The following is a 12,611-nucleotide window of genomic DNA, read 5'->3' on the forward strand; positions in this document are numbered from 1 at the left end:
GTGACACATACTTTTCTATTAAAAATTGGCATTGAGAATCAGAAATTACTGATCTTCAAAATGTTTCTATGGTGGGACCAGCAGTTAGCGTAATGGCTATGTTGCAGGACTCCCATGTAGTCGACCATGGTTCAAGTTCTGGACCTGGTGGCTTAAATTCACTCTGGGCGCGTGTGCGTGCATGCCCAAGATCCTGAGAGGAGAAAGGAGGAGAAGGGATTGCGGCATGGCCATCCCCCATGGGGGTGATTTCTCGCTTTCTGTCTCTCTATCTCTCTCTGTCTGCCTGGCAAGCACACAAGCCCTGTAGCAAAATCCTCTCAAAAAAATAAAATAAATAAAATAAAATAATGTATTTATGGTATGCCACAGCAAAATTCTCTGAACTATTTTATTTCCTGTTTTATTCTTCTATTGGGATGGAGATTAGTAATCTCATTGACTACATACAGGGAACATGAAGTAAATAAAAGAAGATGCTAACTCTATAAAAACCACTTTCTACAACACAGAGTATATTCTGAGTGTAGACGTGTAGAGAATATATTCTCTGTGTAGCAGTGGCAATTTAGGTATAGTCAATAATTTTTTTTTTTTTTTGGAGAGATTTTCATTGTAGGGCGCGTGCGCTCGCCAGACAGACAGAGAGAGACAGAGAGACAGAAAGCGAGAAATCACCCCCCAGGGGGGATGGTCACGCCGCAATCCCTTCTCCTCCATTCTCCTCTCGGGATCTTGGGCACGCACGCACATGCGCCCGGCATGAGTTTTAAGCCACCGGGTCCAGGACACAAACCGCGGTCGACTATGTGGGAGTCCAGCAACATAGCCATTACGCTAACTGCTGGTTCCCAATAAAATATTTTTTAAAATGCACTGTTTATTCACAATTAGACATTGCCTTTACTTTTTTGGGGGGGGGAGGGTGGAGAGATTTTTGCTATAGGGGTTGCGTGCTCATCAGAAAGACAGAGAGAGACAGAAAGACAGAGAAATCACCCCCTAGGGGGATGGCCACGCCGCACTCCCTTCTCTCCCATTCTCCCCTCAGGATCTTGGGCACGTATGCACACACGTCCAGAGTGAGTTCAAACCACCAGGTATGGGGCTCGAACCATGGTCAACTACATGGGAGTCCAGGTGACATAGCCATTATGCCAACTGCTGGTCCCCTTTAAAGAGTTATATAAAAAATTTGCTTTTGTGCAAAATAGAATCATATACTATTTTAAAGTTTATTTATCTATTTATTTTGTGAGTGAGTGAAACTGGAAAGACAAAAGGACAGAATGAGAGAAAAAGCACTGCTAACTTTATGAACATTTTCAAGTAGAATTTTTGTGAAAATTTGATTCTGTTTATTTATTTTGAGAATTATTCTGGAGTTTTATTGTTGTCTTTTGAGACAAATTTTTATTTTGTTTTAATTCCCAAGAAACTGCCAAAGTGTTTTCCAAATGAGCATACCATTTTAAACTCCCAACAGTAATATAGAAGTTCAGTAACTCCTTAAAAAATTTTATGCTTTGCTTGTACAAATAATGTAATATCACAATGCAAAGAAAATAAATCATTGTACTAGAAACATTTTTAAAATAATCAACTGAAATAATTCATAAATAGTTCAGAATTTCATGGTAATTTTTTCTATGAAAATGCTTTATGCTATTGATATTTAAATAATTGAATTGGTATTCAATTTCCACACTTTTGTTGTCTTCTTTTTCACTTAGGATTAATTATGAATTTTTTACAGAATTGTATTTTATAACTAGTATTTATTACCATCAGTACTTAGTAGTACAACTTTAAAACCTGATTTTAATGTCTATATGACACTCCCTTTTGAAAATGCACTAAAATTTCCTCAAGAATATCCTAATGGCTTGGAATAGTAAAACAACTATTTTCCACTACTAACTTTTTTCTTACAAAGCTGAATTATTTTTCAGTGTTATAGAGGTCTCATTATCTCATGTAGTCTGCAATGTTTGAAATGATTTTACCAAAATAAAAGGACAATTAGCTTTCTCTCAAGAAGCTTCAAAAAAACAAGCTTATTTCATTGTTAAATATTGCATATTAACTGAGTTTCTTACATTACCTGGGAAGTCCATAAATATATTTGCTTATAATATCAATAAAATAGACATTTCTCAAAGATACACTCATTAACCAATGCGGGAGTTGAGTTTTATTTTACACCAAATGATAATAGCTACTACATCTCTGGTTTCTGCTCAGCTGTCCTATTAGAGACATTTAGCTAAGAGGCTTCCTAAGAATCTTATTAAAAAGAGCCCTCTGTTATTGTACCATAACAGGTACAATAGTGCAGATAGTCAAGTGTAATGAACACAGTAGTGATGGTTGGTGGCAATTCAATACATCCTTCAAAACAGAGGAGAGGATTTCAAACGTACCCAATACAAAGTAATGATAAATGACCGATGGTCAGCCATGATGACGCAGCGGTGACATAATGTTCTGTGCTAGTGATGCCACATGAGAAGGTCCCAGGTTTGCATACTGAGGTCTCTTGACAGACAGGTGGTAGGTCATGATGTGAAACACCTGTTGGAGGTCTCTGTCTGTCTCTTTTTGAGTAAATAAATAAATAACAAAAATGTAATGACATATGATTGATAATGGGAGTAGTTTATTGACCTGATTTGATCGATTTGATCACCACAAAATGTATAAATTTGGGGGTAAAGGGCAAGCAGTAGTGTGTTACTGAAGTATGATGTTCTGCAAGACAATCTTTTTTTGTTTTTGTTTTTGGAGAGGTTTCTGCTATAGGGCATGTGCGCTCACCAGACAGACAGAGAGAGAAAGCGAGAAATCACCCCCCATGGGGCATGGCCACGCCACAATCCCTTCTCTTCCATTCTCCTCTCTGGATCTTGGGCACGCATGCACATGCGCCCGGCGTCAGTTTTTTAAGCCACCAGGTCCCAGACGCGAACCATGGTCTACTACAGGGGAGTCCAGTGACATAGCCATTAGGTTAACTGCTGGTCCCTACAATCTTATGTGAGAAGGTTAGCAGTTCAAGTCCTGAGATTTCCCTGAGTTTGCCAGGCATGTGCTTGATTATGATCCAGGGCTGGCTGAGGCTAGAGATGAATCTCAGTGCCAAGATCAGGTTGACAATGCTGTCTTCCTGTCTCTATCTTGCTCACAGAAATGGTAAGTGAATCAATTTTAAAAATTGTACAAATGCTTTTAAAAACCACTCTACCCTTTAAGTATATATCACTATTATATGTAAATTAGAAAATTATACTCATAATTTTAAAAGAGACCTTCTTCCTCCATGTCTGTTAATCTTTGCAGTTTTTCTACATCTTTCATTATGAAAACACTTTTCACTCCCTATTATTTATTTATTAATTTGTTGTCTGAGTACTTCCTCGTTCTATTTCAGACTAATGAAAGCAGTAGTCAGTTTGTTAACTGAAGTATCCCCAGATCAATAAGAGGGTCATCTGTGGTCAGTTTGTTCACTGAAGTATCCCCAGATCAATAAGAGGGTCTTATTGTAGTGAGTGCTAACTAGCTCTTTGTACCTTGAACAAATGAATTAACTAGTTTTGAGGTACAAACCAGCACTAAGGGATATTTTTTGAAAGGGGGAGGGGCAAGCTATAGTTCTTGTGAGATTATTGTTTGTATTGATTGATTCTTTGTTGGAAAAAGTTATTTTGTTGAAAGAAAACAATTTTATTTCATGAGCACCACACATGATCCTGTAAATGGGTCACTGTGGGATTTAATATTTTCACTTCGAGAAGCCCATATCTTCCATGGAAAACATTTAAGAAAACAAGCTTGCTCCTGACTTTACAAATTAACTTTTGCTTTTTTATATTTTGCCATTAATTTTATCTCACTGCATTTATGTTCTTTATAAACTGCCTAAGGATAATACCAAGAAGAAAGAAATAAATGCCCCTGCTTTTGCATATAATAAAATGATGATTTACAAAGATTGCCCAAGTTTGTGGTGATTATTTCCTAACTTCTTTGGCTGAATTTTAAAAATATATTTTGCCTCTATCTTTTCTATTGTCCATCCCTCTCGCTAACTCTGTAGAGAGCTCTTATTATTCATAGTGTAGATTTTTAACAAATCTAATGAGTGTTGCTAGAATTTATGTAATAAACATGCATGGTGACATATATATGTATGTACATATACACAGATATATATGTATATTCGTGTGTGTATATGTGAGAGAATATTTATTGTTTGCAGTAATTATTTTATTTTATATTCTTGTTAAGGACTATTAATATAAAATGCCATTATACATTTTCTTTTATATTGAATTTTAGTCAGTAAAAATGATATTTTATTATGGCAGGTTTTTAATAATCTATTTGTTACTTTTTCAATATGTGAATGTATTTTTGCCTAGATAGGGAGGCTCTCCTCTTTGTACAGTTATCATACTTGCACTTCTGCATTTTTTGAATAATTATTGTTTCTTTACCACCTTTCTCCCCCATTAGGCTCTAAGCCCTTTCTAGGAAGTGTTTGGGCATCTTTTACAACTGTCAGTCACTAGACTGTCATAGGTAGCCTGGCTCATGGTTATTCCTTAATAAATACTTGTTAGATGTGATAAATAAATTTCAAGATTTTGAGCATCTTCTCAGAACATGTGCTCCCCTAATTTGCTAACTAGTATGTTTGATTAGATTGAGGATATTTTACTCCATATTTCTTTGGTCATGCTTTTTTTCTCTGTGTTTATTTATATAATTTTTCTGACTTTTAAGTTAGGTGCTGGTTTCAATATCTGTCATATTTTGTATTAATAGTTTTCTATAATAGCTTCTTTTTATTTGTTTATTTTGTTTAGTTGTTGAAGGGCATGTGGACTTGCCAAAGAGACAGAGAGACAAAGAAGGAAAGGGAGAGAGCATCTTCGTGGAGGCATGGTCATGCCACAATACATTTTCTTCCATTTCTCAATTCTGTTAGAATTTGGGGCATGCATGCACATGTGTTCAATGTGTTAGATAAAACGCCAAGGTCAGGTTTGAACCGCAGGCAGTCACACAGAATCCATCTCCCTTAACCCTTGTCCACATGGCCAGCCCAGAATTTCTACCTGTTTCCCAGACTATTTTTTGTATTATGTCTTAATTTAATTTAATGTTTTTAAATTTTCCAGAGAGCTTGTGTGTTCAGTGATGAGAGAGAAAGAGGGAGAGAGAGAGCACGAAAGCATTCCCTGGTCACACAACGATCCCTTCTCCTCTGTCTGTTTCTCCCTTCGAGATTTTGGGCACCCCTGCAGACATTCTGGCATGTTGTTCGAGCCACAGGTTCTGGGACCCAAACTGCACAGTCGGTTCTGTGGAATCAAGTTCATGTAACCACCAAGCCACACACTGATCCTAATTTTATTTTTACAACATACGACTTACTTTTTTCTTCCTCCCTTCCCACCCCAAATTTATTTGATTTCTCCTCTTGGCTTGTTTTCTCACAAAACAGCTTGCTCATGCTTTATTTTTTGCTTTCCTTTTATTTTGTTTTGTTTAAAATAAGATCTCTCCATGTTGCTATCCTTCTGCCTTAGCCTGCCAGCTGATACCACAGACTCCTGGCACCACACCCAGCTCTTTTTAGGCAGTCTTTCTATGTTGCACAGAGCAACATTGGTCCTAGGATCCTCTTGCCTCGGCTTCCTGAATCACTAGGATTACAGGCACGTGCCACTGCACCTGACCTCAAGTTTGAAAAATTTGTACTTGGGCCTCCTCAGTCATTCTGCACATGGAGTACAGTGTCTTAGCACTGCATCCCACTGAAGCTTGGCCTATTTGTGTATCCTGTATAACCACTTGGTAATTTGATTAAGAATACAAATAGGAGCATCTGAGCATCTAATTTGTTTATGATATGCTTGTTCAGATAACAACATTTCTTATCACTTATATTTTAAACAATGTTTACCAAAGTGTAGTCTTGGGAAATCCTAAGGTTTTTAAGAATAATGTGAGGTCAAAATGGTTTTCTTTGCTATGCTCAAAGTTCATTTGGCTTTTCCACTCTCATTCACTGACTAGAATACAGGGAAACTTGCTGGAGGCCAAATGAAATACAATATCACCACATATTTAATGCAGAGGCAAATGTAAGAATCCAGCTATCATCTCTTAAGTCAAGTTCTAAAAGGATTTGCAGAAATTTAAATAAGCACTTCTCTTCTCTAACATTTAGAAAATGAAAATGTTTTTTTTAATACAAGGTAAGCCATTTATGTTCATAGGTAACTAGTTCATCACTACTGTTTTAATAAATACATGTTTAAAATGTATTCATTTTTATTTCTAATATTATAAATATACATAGATTTAATCTACACTAAAAATGAATCTTTGGACATTTTTAAGAGTACGTTTCTGAGACTTAAATGTTTGAAAATTGCTGGTTTAAAACCATTTGTCATTCTTTTTGATTACAAAATATGTTTCTTAGGATAGGTAATATATTTGCACCTTTCCAATATTGAGTTATATAGTGGCTGAAATGTTTTGAAAATTTTGAATATACATGATAAAGGAAAATGGGTATATGGTATTAACATTAATTTCTAAGTACCTATGATTCAGTGTTTGGAATAGGATCGAGGATAAAGTTGTAGGGAGTCATCACACATAGATCCAACTCTGTTAAAAAGAAGGAACTAATTTACAGAAAATGGTGCCTTGCAAGTGATATGCATGGGACCAGCAGTTAGCGTAATGGCTATCTATGTTGCTGGACTCTCACGTAGTTGACCACTGTTCGCGTCCCAGACCCGGTGGCTTAAAACTCACGCCAGGCACGTGTGCGTGCATGCCTAAGATCCCAAGAGGAGAATGGAGGAGAAGGGATTGCGGCATGGCCATCCTCCCTGGGGGGTGATTTCTCACTTTCTGTCTCTATATCTCTCTCTGTCTGTCTGCTGAGCGCACGCGCCCTATAGCAAAAAACTTCTCAAAAAAAAAAAAAAGCAAGTTATATGCCTAACTGGCATGCCTTTACAGAGTATCAATAACGCCTGGCGACATTTCCTCTGTCCATTATTAAGACACATGGCTCTATTGATGCATATGTCTGGAGGAGGGGACTGGAGGGGACATTTAACACATTTTAAAATTCAACCCCATTTTTAATGTTCCAAATATTGGCAGAAATTTCTTCATGGAATTCCACATGTATGGAACAAATGAAGTCATTTCTGGAATAGATTTATGTAAATCTTCACTGTTTTCCGATTTGAGTGTTTCAGTAGAAATTAAGAAGTGGAGAACCAGATTGCTCTGCTTACCGCATTATAGTACTAAGAACTCTAAAAACACATGAAAAATTAGAGAGCATAGCTGGGGCCAGATAGCAGAGCAGTGGTAAAATACAACATTCTGCAAGGCTGACCTCCATTGGGAAGGTTGCCAGTTCCCATGTGGAGACCTTCCTCAGTGTACAGGGCACATAGGTGCCCATGATCTGGGTTGACTGAGGCTGGGGCAGTTCACTGTGCAGAAACCCTGGTAAGGGTGCTGTGTCTTCATTTCTGTCTCTTTCTCTCACTCTTTCTCATTGAATAAGCAAACTTAATAAAAGAAGGCAATGTTTAAGAATGCCTGTTTTGAAGAACATTTTCACAGAAGATATTTTGTTGGTAGTTCTGTGTTCACTCAGTTCCCTCCTCATTGGTCATGTTTGAATTATCACGGGTCGTCACAAATTCTCTGCCACTTAAACTCTGCTCTCAAGTCTGAACTAGTATATGCTAACGATAAAATAACCAGAATATAAAGTAATATGTGTATGATGCATTCATATTTACACAGTTATACAGCTTGTCCATAATCTAAATTCGTGAGAGATGAAGCTTTGGATTTCAAACACAATTTCTCTTACTTGAAGTATACAAAATTTCTAGTAGTTTTCTTCTGAAAGGGTTCCTCAGTATTACATTGATAATTTCCATTGAGTTAACATGGCATTTGCTGAAATTATCCAAAGCAAAAGTAAGGATATGATCATGTTCACATGCCTTAGCAAAATGTATTTCCCAAAATGATTTAAGACAGTCAGTAGGAGCTGAAACCTGATTCCACACATATTAAGTCAGTAAGACAGAGAGGTAATTAAATGTCAGTTTTCTAAGTGGTCAGTGTCTTTCCATGAGTAGTATCATAATTTACATTAACTTTTGTAATTAAGTTAGAATTTGTTTTTGCACAGTCTTTTGAGAAATAAACCATGTATAAACACTTGTTTTAAAAATTAATACGGTTTATTTTAGTGCTCACACTTATTTTTAAACTAGTTTCTATAATTTAAGATAAACTATGATTTCAAAAGGTAACGATTAATTTAATTGACAATTTTGCAGAATAGCAATACTTTCCTGTGAGTATTCTGCTTTCCCCCCTGTGAATGCTCATAATATCTCATAATTAGCATGACACCTGTGCTAAATAAAATTGTAATAAACCAGTTTCACAGTGTTTAATAGCTCTTTGTATGTTCAATTTATTTCCTGGAGTAAAAGACTGGTTTCCAATTCTGATGAAATATAGAGTATACCAGCAAATTGCTTCCAGAATATTTAGAAAGTATTCATTTGGTTTAAAACATCTTTTTTTTCTTTAAAATATATATTTTGATAATAGAGGGCAGAAGGGAAGGGAACAGGGGAAAAAACAATATGTTTAATTGACACAAAAATGAAGTTATTTGCTGATGTTAACATATATGGTAATGTCTTTGTCTTGGCTGACATGCAACATATCAGTGCTAGAAAATGCAATGTTGTACACTGTAAAGATATATAGTGATTAAATGTAAATTAAATAAATACATACATACATTTAAAAATTTATATTTTGCATCTACGTTTCCTAAAAAATATCTACTGGACAATATTAAGGTAATGTGAATTAAGATATTTTACATGGTATTTATTGAAAACCAAAGTTGTTAGTTTACACTAGTATTTCTTTTTTAAAAAAGATTATTTTATTTAACTTTATTTATCATTAACATTTTCAATTCGACCAGATAGAGACAGAGAGAGAAGAGGGAAAGTGAGAAAGCATGTGACCCAGTTCGGGAGACTTGAATCACTGTAGGCTATGTGTTAGTCCAGTGCCCTTAACCACCATGCCACCTGCCAGTCCCTTACACTAGTATTTCTAAAAAATAGCAATTAATTGTAAAATGTGTGTAATTTTCTATATTTTAAATGCATAAAAATATTCAAGCTCTTCCTTGATTTATAAAATACTTTGTCTTTGTGTGCTCATCAAAGACAGAGAGAAATAGAGAGTAAGGCAGGAGATAGGGATAGTAAACTTTTAAGCAGGGTAGAGATCCATAAGAGAGACAGTAAGCTTTACTCAGGATGGACTCGCAATGGCTAAGTTTTAACCAAGAGCTGGCTAATTAGCACTCAAAAGAACTACAGCTAATGGCAACAGTTTCTATTTACTAACAATATTCTAACAAAAGCACAGAGAGAAGATAGATAGGTCTGCTGACCCAACAAGGAATGGGGTAATAGACTACCATGTACATTTTCTGTTTCTTTCTTTTTCATAAAATAATAAATTTTCTTTGTTTCTTTTTTTTTTTTTTGCTTGTTTATTTTTAATTTGATGAGAGAAGGAGAGAGAGAAAGTGAGAGAATAAACCCTCAGGTCTGAGAATCAAACCACAGTTGACCATGTGAGAGCTCAGTAGCGTTACCACCACGCCTCCTGCTGGCCCCTGAAGCCTATAGTCTCATCAGAGAGCCAGCCCATTGCCTGAACTGCTAGATAAAACCCCCTAGTCTCAACTCTGCTTTGTGACTCTCTTCAGGTTTTCCTCCCTACTCATGGAACTATCCTCTCTCTCAATAAACTTCACTTTACAATTCTTTCCTATTGTAGATATGATATTTCTAATTCTTTGTGATCTCATCGCAGGACATGAACTTGGCAATCCATAAATCCTGCAACTAAAGAACTCCCCAGGGGGAATGGCTGTGCTGAATTCCCTTCATTCTCTTCTTCACTCTCCTTCTTTCTCTCCTTGGGATTTTGAGCACACTTACCACACTGCAGTGTCTGAGACATGAACCCACAGTCAGGTACATGGGACCCAACTTTCTCAAGCACTGTACCACTCTCTGGATCTTTATTTGATTTTTGAAAAAGTAAGCCATGGGAGATCCCAGGCTACAGAGGTTTTATTCATTACTTTCCATATTTACTAAATTTCATTTTAAAATATCAAAATAACACATTTTTGATACTCAATGTCAATGCATAAGGGTTATTCCATATTCTTTGCATTACATAAACTGCTGGTGGGGACAACAGATGCTCTGCTTTCATATTTTAATTCCATAATATATTAATGAATTCATATAGGGTAATACCTTCATTGACATTTCATTTTTGCTATAGGGCATGAGCACTCTCAAGAGACAGAGAGAGAAATAGAAAGTGAGAAATCACACTTGTGGAAGTGATGGGGATTCCACAATCCTTTCTCCTCTTCTATTCTCTGGGATTTTGGGCATTCACACCCTGGAACCCTGAATAATTTTCATGCCGCTAGATCCCAACTCTGAACTTGACCGTATGGGATCCAGTCACCTTAACCTTCACACAACCTACTGACCCAGGATAATATCTTAATTAATGTTTTCCTAAAATCTTACAGACTTAGCCATTAACAGTGGCATTATATATTAAGCATATTCTATTATTGTGTTTCAAATGAAAACAAAATTAACTTGTGTAGTCAATACTGTAATTATTTCAAATAACTAAAGAAAAATTGAAAAGCAGTATTGTTATATTGATTGGTGAGTATTAGACACAGATAAAAGTGAGAGGAACTGAAACATTTTCTATGCATACGTTACCTCTTACAGACTCCACAACTGATTGGTCAAGTTATTTTCAAGGTATATATCTAAATTATTCTGAAATCTTTAAAATCTCATTGCTCATTCCTAACCATTAATGGCTCTTGCTGAAGCTACTCTTACTTTATTGTTATTAATTATTGTACACAACTATTTTGTTTATTTTTTATATTCTTTATTACCAGTTCACCCTGAACAGAATATCAGTTACATGTAGATAGAAACTTTGTCTCTCTTTTTTGCCACTAATACTCTCACTCTTAAGATTACCATATGACACATAGTTGCTACTTAATTAATACTGAATGGTTTTATAAATATGAGAACCAAAATTACCACATTTGCTAATCATAGCAATTTCATTAAAGCTGCAACATGGTTTTCATTTTTTTCTCTTATTCATTATTTCTGAGAAGTTCATTAGAATAAATTTAAGTTCTGCAATCTACTAGAATACCATTTGGTGTCATTTTTGTACAGATCAAGTAGCTTCCAAAGTCTACAGTTCTAGGTTCAACTGTAATTTCCTCCATATATTATGTGTGATTATGAGCATTATTTAACCTCCCTTAAAATACAATTGATCTGGCAGAGGGGCGGTGGTTGGGGTGCTGGACTTGCACGTGGGTGACCATAATTTGAGTCTTGGACCTAGAGGCTTGCTTTCTCACTTTCTCTTTCTCTGTATCTCTCTCTCTGCTTAAATTAAAAATTGATGATAATAATAATAAATAAAATTAAATAAATAATGCTAAAATAAAATAAAAGATGGTTGATTTGGAGGCCAGCAGTTGGTATGGTGGTTAAGGAACTGGATTCCCACATGGCTGATGGCTTGAGTTCCAGACCTGGTGGCAATTTGCCATGTATAGACAAGAAAGAAACGTGTGATCACTCAAAGATCGAAGAAAAATGACATCAGATATGAAGTCACTGAAAGATTTTTTAAAATGCCATATTTTGTATGTTCATATAACAATGCATATCCTGACTGAAAATCTGAAAGAACCAACAATGTACCTTACAGTGTGACATACTTGAAACACAAATATTAGAACAGGAAATTATGTAAATGCCTAGTGAAATATTAATCTCATAATGAACTATCAAAGACCTAAACTACTTTACATTACATTATTACATGTATTGAATCCTTTCTAACCATAGTTGTATAAGGAGGAGGTGGAAAAAATTAGGTGTTTTCAAAAAACAGTGTTGTGCTCGCTTCAGCAGCACATATACTAAAACTGGAATGATACAGAGAAGATTAGCATGGCCCCTGTGCAAGGATGACGCACAAATTCATGAAGCGTTCCATATTAAAAAAAACAAAAAAACAGGTGTTTTTTTTTTTAGTTTTAATCTATAAATCAATACATGATTTTCAAAAGATAGAGCAAATCTGAAAGTAGAATATCTTTAAGCTAGTAAGTAATGTTTGAATTAACCCAATTTAATATATTAACCACCCAAAGAAAGAATATATGAACCAGAAAGTAAAGCAGAGGTTGTTAGAGAAAAGAGAGTTTCATCATTTTAGTGGCAGTGGTTTTTTTGTTGTTGTTGTTTTGGTTTTTTATTTACTTTTTTAGTGTTATTTACAAACAGCAGTGTTTTTGCAAGCGATGTCCAAGAGTGTACTCCATCCAAATAATACTTTCTAAAAAACTTTTGAAATTT

The 12,611-nt window shown here is 35.5% G+C and overlaps 1 non-coding gene across 1 annotated transcript; it reads left to right on the forward strand.

Moving 5' to 3' along the window:
* The first annotated feature begins 12,148 nt into the window (after window positions 1-12,148).
* Window positions 12,149-12,255, forward strand: LOC114005374 (U6 spliceosomal RNA). Its single transcript, XR_003547234.1, has one exon. It is a non-coding gene; the product is annotated as a U6 spliceosomal RNA (small nuclear RNA).
* Window positions 12,256-12,611: the final 356 nt, after the last annotated feature.

Source organism: Tupaia chinensis, unplaced genomic scaffold (assembly GCF_000334495.1).
Source record: "Tupaia chinensis unplaced genomic scaffold, TupChi_1.0 Scaffold143696_1, whole genome shotgun sequence".
Classification (NCBI taxonomy): domain Eukaryota; kingdom Metazoa; phylum Chordata; class Mammalia; order Scandentia; family Tupaiidae; genus Tupaia; species Tupaia belangeri.